A 7,662-nucleotide genomic window follows, 5' to 3' on the forward strand; every position below is an offset into this window, starting at 1 on the left:
ATAAGATAAACTAAAGAGAGGAGAACTGCATGAAAAGCAAGAGACCCATGGGTCTTATTCTGCTCTAATGCATTCCCACTATAGCCATAGATTTTATGCCAATATTGGATTCATAAGAAAACACTTACCCAAGATGGTATGCAATGGAATGGAACATAAAACATAAAACATGTAATTAATATATATAAACCATGGTTCATTTAGTGTGCATGCACAGCAGAGTTCAAGGTCAATCTGAGTCAAGTGGCTTCACTGTTCTTTCTTTCTTCTTCTTCTTCTTCTTCTTCTTCTTCTTCTTCTTCTCCTCCTCCTCCTCCTCCTCCTCCTCCTTCTTCTTCTTACAGCATTCACCTGGGGTAGGTTGAGCTGGCTTCATTTATCCTCGATGGTGCATCTCTCACAAATGCCGACAAGGCCTGGCGATTTAATGCTAACAACCACGTGATCTCCAACCACTCCTTATTCCAGCGGCAAACGCCATAGATATGGGGGCCTAGGTTGGGTTCCAGATCAGCCTTGACCATCATCAGCCAGGTTTTTCTTTGTCCACTATATCGCTTTCGCCAACCCTGAAGGGGAGCTGGGGCAATTGCTTCATAGATGAATTCTCCTGGCTGACGACGGAGGGCATGACCCAGCCAACGCAGACGTTTCATTAGGATGATTTGTCGGAGGGAGGTGATTCTGCACTGGTGTCGCACCGAATTGTTGGAGACAAAGTGATGCCATCGGACACAAAGGATGCTTCACTGTGCATGCTTTAGATTCATTACAGCAATATTCCGGATACTTATTGATCAGATCATGTATGTTTATGCACACATGTATAAATACACACATGCACACATACACACACATGCACACACACACACTTATGGATATACAATTTGGAGAGAAAGTATTGAATACATATAGTTAATCTTACTCCTTCATAGTTAATTATTCACTCTGTCACAACTGAGATTTCTCACTGCGTGCACTCTTCTAGTAGAAAACTCTGAAAAGTTACGAAAATAGTCATTAGCTTTGAGGGAATACACACCCACCCAAACACTGGAACACACACATACACACACACTTATGCATGCATGCACACACACACAAACACACATACTTCAGGCTAAATGCCAAATCTTTCCTTTAGTAGCATTTATTGACCATAATACCATTCAAAAAATCTTAAAATATTTCAAGATTATAAACCTCAATGTTAGCGTGTATATTTATATTTAATTTTAATTTCAGTTGAATTGATTTCCGATCATCATCAGTTATGTCACTCCTGGATGTGTACAAGATCTTGCTCTTTATTTCTAAACTAAGTTTAACAATCTCACTTTTCCCCTAGGCTACAGCCACTTAAGGGCGCTGAAAGGTCAAACCAATGAAAATATAGTATAGATGTATAGATATGAATATTGTGAATATACACTCTGTAGATGTGTTCAGTCATTCAGAAAATTATAATCTTGTTGACAATAACTCACTCATCTTAGACATTTAAAACACAGGGCTTTCTCGACATATTACAAAAGTGGCTTTCCGTTGTTTCCCCTGGATATTTTTATAATACCAGATATTTTTTGATTGTCATTTTCTAGAACGCTTGTTAGTCAAGGTTGTAGAGTTCAGTCTTTCTCCTCTTGCTCTTTCCCTCTCTCTCTCTCTCTTCCTATATATAGGTGTGTGTGTGAATATATATGTATATATATACTCAAAATAAGCAACAAGAATATCTTCGGTAATTTGATATGATTGTTTCACGCTACATCATTTTATTAAACATTGTAAGTATTACAGCATAATAATACAATAATAATTACAAATAAAATGATGTAGCGTGAAACGATCATACCAAATTACCAAAGATATTCTTGTTGCTTATTTTGATTATAATCACCCCATGGATTTATATGGATAACACCATACAAAATTCTGGTGCATCTAACTTAAGTACCATATTCATTTGAATCTAAATTTTGCTGAACTTATATATATATAAGTATATGTGCACATACACACACATGCACCTATGTATATGTGTGTGTGTGTTAATATTGTCATCATCATTTTACTTATGCTTTCCATGCTAGTATGGGTTGGATGGCTTGTCATGGTCTATATGTGAATATAAGTAGTGCAATTTAATTTATTTAAGTAAAATATTTAATCTCTGAGAGTGCACAATGGCTCAACAGGTAATCAGTTCTATGATTTTATGTAAATTAAGTAAAGAGTCAAAAGTGAACCTCTAATTTATCACACAAAGAAACTATAGCATTACATACCACAAGTTACTTTGCAACTATATCTAGATGTTTTGGTGACAAGTCACTTCATCAGCCACTGTTGCACTAAAAATACTCATTTTTGTCATGCAATACACAATAGCTGTTGACATCATAAGTAGATAGTATATGGACAAAAGAATAAAGTATTTACTTTATATATTACAGAGAAATAATAGCTGCATTAAAAACATAGTGAGAAATACAAGTTTGGATGCTTAACTATATGCCAGGAGCTATATAGCAGGCAGATACAAATCAATGCAGGCAATGCACTTTTAGTTCATGTTGTGGAGCATGCTTGTCCCATTTCATTATAACCTTCACATATCCTCTGCATTCTGTGTCTATGTTTCACTGCCATGCAGCATTATACTTCATACACAAGTATCATACAATCTGTGCTTCATTCAAAGAGAAATAGAATTCCTTTGTTTCCAACAGAGATACTAACTCCTGAATTTTTTCCTAACAATTTTTACTTTGGCAACTATATCTTCAGAGCACTCTCCTCAACTCCTAGTTAGGTCATCTAAATAATAGAAGCTATCAACTATTTCTGATACCTCTCTCCCATTCCTTTTAGTATTTGAAAGAATTAATTTCATGGATGTTCTTTCTGCTAGCTAATCATGCACATCTGCTACATACAAAACCCATTTTTCATTATCAGCTTACCTATTGTCCTACTAGACTTCATGTGCACCCATAGTTTATATGAAGTACAATGTATGAAATACATATTGCTACTCTCTTTCTGTATAGAAGCTGTGTCCAATTTGCAAAAAAAATAAAAATAAAATAAATTAATTAAAAAACTTCTCTATGATATGAATATTTACATAACAAAATTTAAGGATTGTGAACTCCATGCTTGAAGTAGAATTCTTTCTCATTGTCAACACCCTCACTACAACCACAACCTTCCCATTATCATCATCATCATTGCCATTACCACCACCACTACCACCACTACTATCATTATCATCATCATCATCATCATCATCGTCATCATCATCATCATCATTATCATCAACAACTAAATTTGATGCAATATCCCTAGTAAATATATAATCACAATGATACACACACACACACACACACACGCACATTGTCATTTCCATATCCAAACAACACTAATTCATACATAGACATACACCAACACACATCATACAGACAAGAATAGTTAACATGAGCCAGTATTGGTTGTATTTTAGTCATGTTCTTCTTCTCAACACAGTCTTTGGTATAATATAAAGAAGAATGAAATTAAAACAAAATAGCACATATATAAATAAAGAACATCCAAGAGTGACAGTATACTTAGAATTACAGCTATAGGTGGTTTTGTTTACAAACGAAGTAATCTTTAATATAAGATAAGCAACATTATAATTCTATTCAATATCATGATTCAGTTAACTTGCTTCCTTTACATGTTATTGTTCAGTAAAGCTGTCTTAACCGTGGATCAATATTTATTGATGTTGGCCTAGACACTCATTTATTTTCTCATCTGGATTCCTAATGAGATATTCTACTGATAGATGAATTAGAACATCTTTTTAATTCTCAGCAAAGTAGTTTAAACTTCATGAGAAAATTCAGTGGCACTCAATTGAAGATGTAATGTTGTGGTCGCTGAGTTTTCTAAAGCTTTTAGTCCACGCTTTTACCTTTCTCCTTAACTGTTGATATTGCCACCACTTTAGATATCATGCAGATAAATTTCCCTTTTGTTGAATGCCATTAACCAGAAAGTTTTTCCAATGTAGTGGAGATTATTTCTATTTTCAATGCATTAAGTTGTTAAGAAATACTTTGCCCATTATTGAGATGCTAAGCTATTGCACTACTTGTTCCTGAGATGATTTCATCTCACCATTGCCCTTGAAAATTCTACAGTTATTCCATTGAATTGGGGTTCTCCAGAACCCTAATGCCAGGGCTAATTATATGCAAATGCATTTTTCAGTAATTGTTATGTTTAATCTTATATTCATAATTTTATTATGCACACATGAAATATTCCTTAACCCTTTAAAACCAACCTGTCTGAGACTACCACTTGTTCTATTGTGCATACTTCTTATTTGAAAGTGATCCCAATTAAAATCTTCCGTCAAAATTTCCTGTTAATGTATGTTCCAAGCAAGGCAATGAGCTAGAGAATTGTTAGCATGCTAGACAAAATACTTTGCTGCATTTCATCTTTCTTTACGTTCTGAGTTCGAATACTGCCATGGTTGACTTTGCCTTTCATCCTTTTCATCATCATCATCATCATCATCATTTAACGTCTGTTTTCCGTGCACGGGTTGGATGGTTCGATCGGGGTCTGGAGGCCATGGAGGCTGCACCAGGCTCCAGTCTGATCTGGCAGTGTTTCTACAGCTGGAAGCTGGATGCCCTTCCTAACGCCAACCACTCCGTGAGTGTAGTGGGTGCTTTTTACGTGCCACCGGCACAGGTGCCAGAGAAGGCTGGCAGTGGCTATGATCGGTTGGTGCTTTTTATGTGCCACTGACACAGGTACCAGGGAAGGCTGGCAGTGGTCATGATTGGTTGGTGCTTTTTATGTGCCACCGGCACAGAAGCAAGTCAAGGTGGCACTGGCATCGGTCACATTCGGATGGTGCTTTTTACATACCACCAGCACAGAAGCCGACCAATAAAATATTTGTTAGTTGAGTGCTGGGATCAATGTAATCGACTTACCCATCCCCTGAAATTACTGCACTTGTGTTTAAATTTGAAACCAATATATGTTCCAAACATCTGCTTAATAATCACTGTTATTTTACTTAAACTCTTCATTATTTTTTAAATCATTTGAAACAAAAGCAGTATATTTTAACAGAAATGTGGCCACAAAAGGGTTAAAGCAGAGAAACCATGACATCTGTATGTGACTCAAAGGCTGAAAGTTTTGTGCAGTACACTTTGTAATAGCTGCTGATTAAATGAAAAAATACATAGGTGCAGATGTGGCTGTGTGGTAAGAAGCATGCTTCCCATTCTCATGATTCTGGGTTCAGTCCTATTGTGTGGCACCTTGGGCAAGTGTCTTCTACTATAGCCTTGGGCCAACCAAAGCCTTGTGATTTGGCAGATGGAAACTGAAAGAAGCCTGTTGTATATATATGTATGTATATATTTATGTGTGTGTGTGTCATTGTATCTGTGCTTGTCTCCAGACCATCGCTTGACAACTGATGTTGGTGTGTTTACATCTCCCTAATTTAGCAGTATGGCAAAAGAGACTGACAGAGTAAGTACTAGACTTACAAAGAATAAGTTTTGGGGTCTATTTGTGAACTAAAAAAACCCTTTAAGGTGGTGCTCCAGAATAAAAGAATATATACTCATATTTTGAGTTCTGTTTTCCTGTTTGTATCACCCTACAGAAAAAAAAAACTTTATAATTGAGATTGTTTGGGAATTTGATCAAAACGAGGTCTTGGCTGAGACAAAATTTTTTTAATCTTCTTTGTGGTATCTAATGGATTTAGTTCTACCAAACCTTTCAAAGAGAGTTAAGTGTTCCCCAAGAATAAAAAAAAAAAGGGTTGGGAAGAACTTGTCTACAGTGTTAAATTGTACTACTATACAACTGACTTGACTGGCTTCTGTGCCGGCAGCACATGACCTGCTGTGCTTGAGGAGACCTATTGAGTCAAGTACATCAACATCGAAATAAATATCAAATGGAAATAGTAGTCGTGATCCCTGTGCCGGTGGCATGTAAAAAGCACCATCCGAACATGGCCAATGCCAGCGCCGACTTGCCTGGCTTCTGTGCTGGTGGCACGTAAAAAGCACCAACCGATCATGGCCGCTGCCAGCCTCCCCTGGCACCTGTGGCGGTGGCACGTAAAAAGCACCCACTACACTCACGGAGTGGTTGGCATTAGGAAGGGCATCCAGCTGTAGAAACACTGCCAGATCAGACTGGAGCCTGGTGCAGTCTCCTGGCTTCCCAGACCCCGGTCGAACCGTCCAACCCATGCTAGCATGGAAAGCGGATGTTAAACGATGATGATGATGATGATACAATCCGTATATTAACAGTTAGGTGAACTAGGTTAGTGAAGGTTAATTGCCTTATCCAAGAAGGAGTCACACAGCAGTAGAGGTAAAATATGTATGATTGAGTCTTTGACTGAGAGATAGGTGCTTTGTTGATATAATCAACTGTGATTTCATTGAATAACACACTAATAATCAAATTTACAATACAATACTCAAGAACGGAAGATTTTAGTAAATTCTTTTTCTTTTTCTTTTTTTTCTCTTTGTGTCTTATAATCAGGCTAAAGCTATTCTGGAAACATGCTTATCAAATGATCAGTTACAAGTGAAATAGCAAATCAACAATTCAATGTCTTTTTAACTCTCTCTTCTTTTTGGCAGCTAACAACCTCTCTCATACTTCTGTCATTCTTGTCTTGTTAACTAAAATAATCTCAAGCTACGACATTGCAATTCAGAGAGGTATTTTTATTCCATTTCTTTATGTTTTGTTTTTACATTCATTTTTTTTTTTTCCATGCCAGTATGGATCAAATGAATACAATATTGAAGCACTGTTTTACAGCCAGATACCCTTCTGTCACTAACCATTACCATTTATCCTATTCATTTTTGAAGCTCAAAACCAACAGATAACAAAGGAAATGACAACAGCATCATTGCATCTAATGAAGCTATTTTCAGAGAAGTGCAGAAGTAAATGAACAAACACAAGTGCGCAAACGCACAAACACACACACGCACACACCACACTTAGGTGTATGTATGCGTTTGTTTATAGATATATATATATATATGATATATATATAGATATATATATATATAATATATATAGATATATATATATATATATAATAGGCGGCGAGCTGGCAGAAACGTTAGCACGTCGGGTGAAATGCGTAGCCGTATTTCGTCTACCGTTACGTTCTGAGTTCAAATTCCGCCGAGGTCGACTTTGCCTTTCATCCTTTCGGGGTCGATAAATTAAGTACCAGTTACGCACTGGGGTCGATGTAATCGACTTAATCTGTTTGTCTGTGCTTGTTTGTCCCCTCTGTGTTTAGCCCCTTGTGGGTAGTAAGGAAATAGATATATATATATGAAACAAACTGAAAGTTCTTCATATTATATGTATTTATTTATATGCATATATGTGTGTGTGTGTGTGTGTGTGTTTGTGTGTGTGTGTGTATGTATGTATATATATATATCATCATTTAACATCCATTTTTTTCTGTCAGTTTGGAAAATGAACGTTAAATAATGATGATGTTATGTATGTGTGTGTATATATATATATATATATGTATCGTTTTTGTATTTTGTTTGCAAGATTCTTAAT

General features: G+C 36.3%; 1 protein-coding gene across 2 annotated transcripts in view; it reads left to right on the forward strand.

Moving 5' to 3' along the window:
* Positions 1 to 7,662, forward strand: part of LOC115213287 (uveal autoantigen with coiled-coil domains and ankyrin repeats-like) — a 135,265-nt gene that overhangs the window by 66,456 nt on the left and 61,147 nt on the right. The gene's annotated exons all lie outside the window — the stretch shown is intronic.

Source organism: Octopus sinensis, linkage group LG6 (assembly GCF_006345805.1).
Source record: "Octopus sinensis linkage group LG6, ASM634580v1, whole genome shotgun sequence".
NCBI lineage: Eukaryota > Metazoa > Mollusca > Cephalopoda > Octopoda > Octopodidae > Octopus > Octopus sinensis.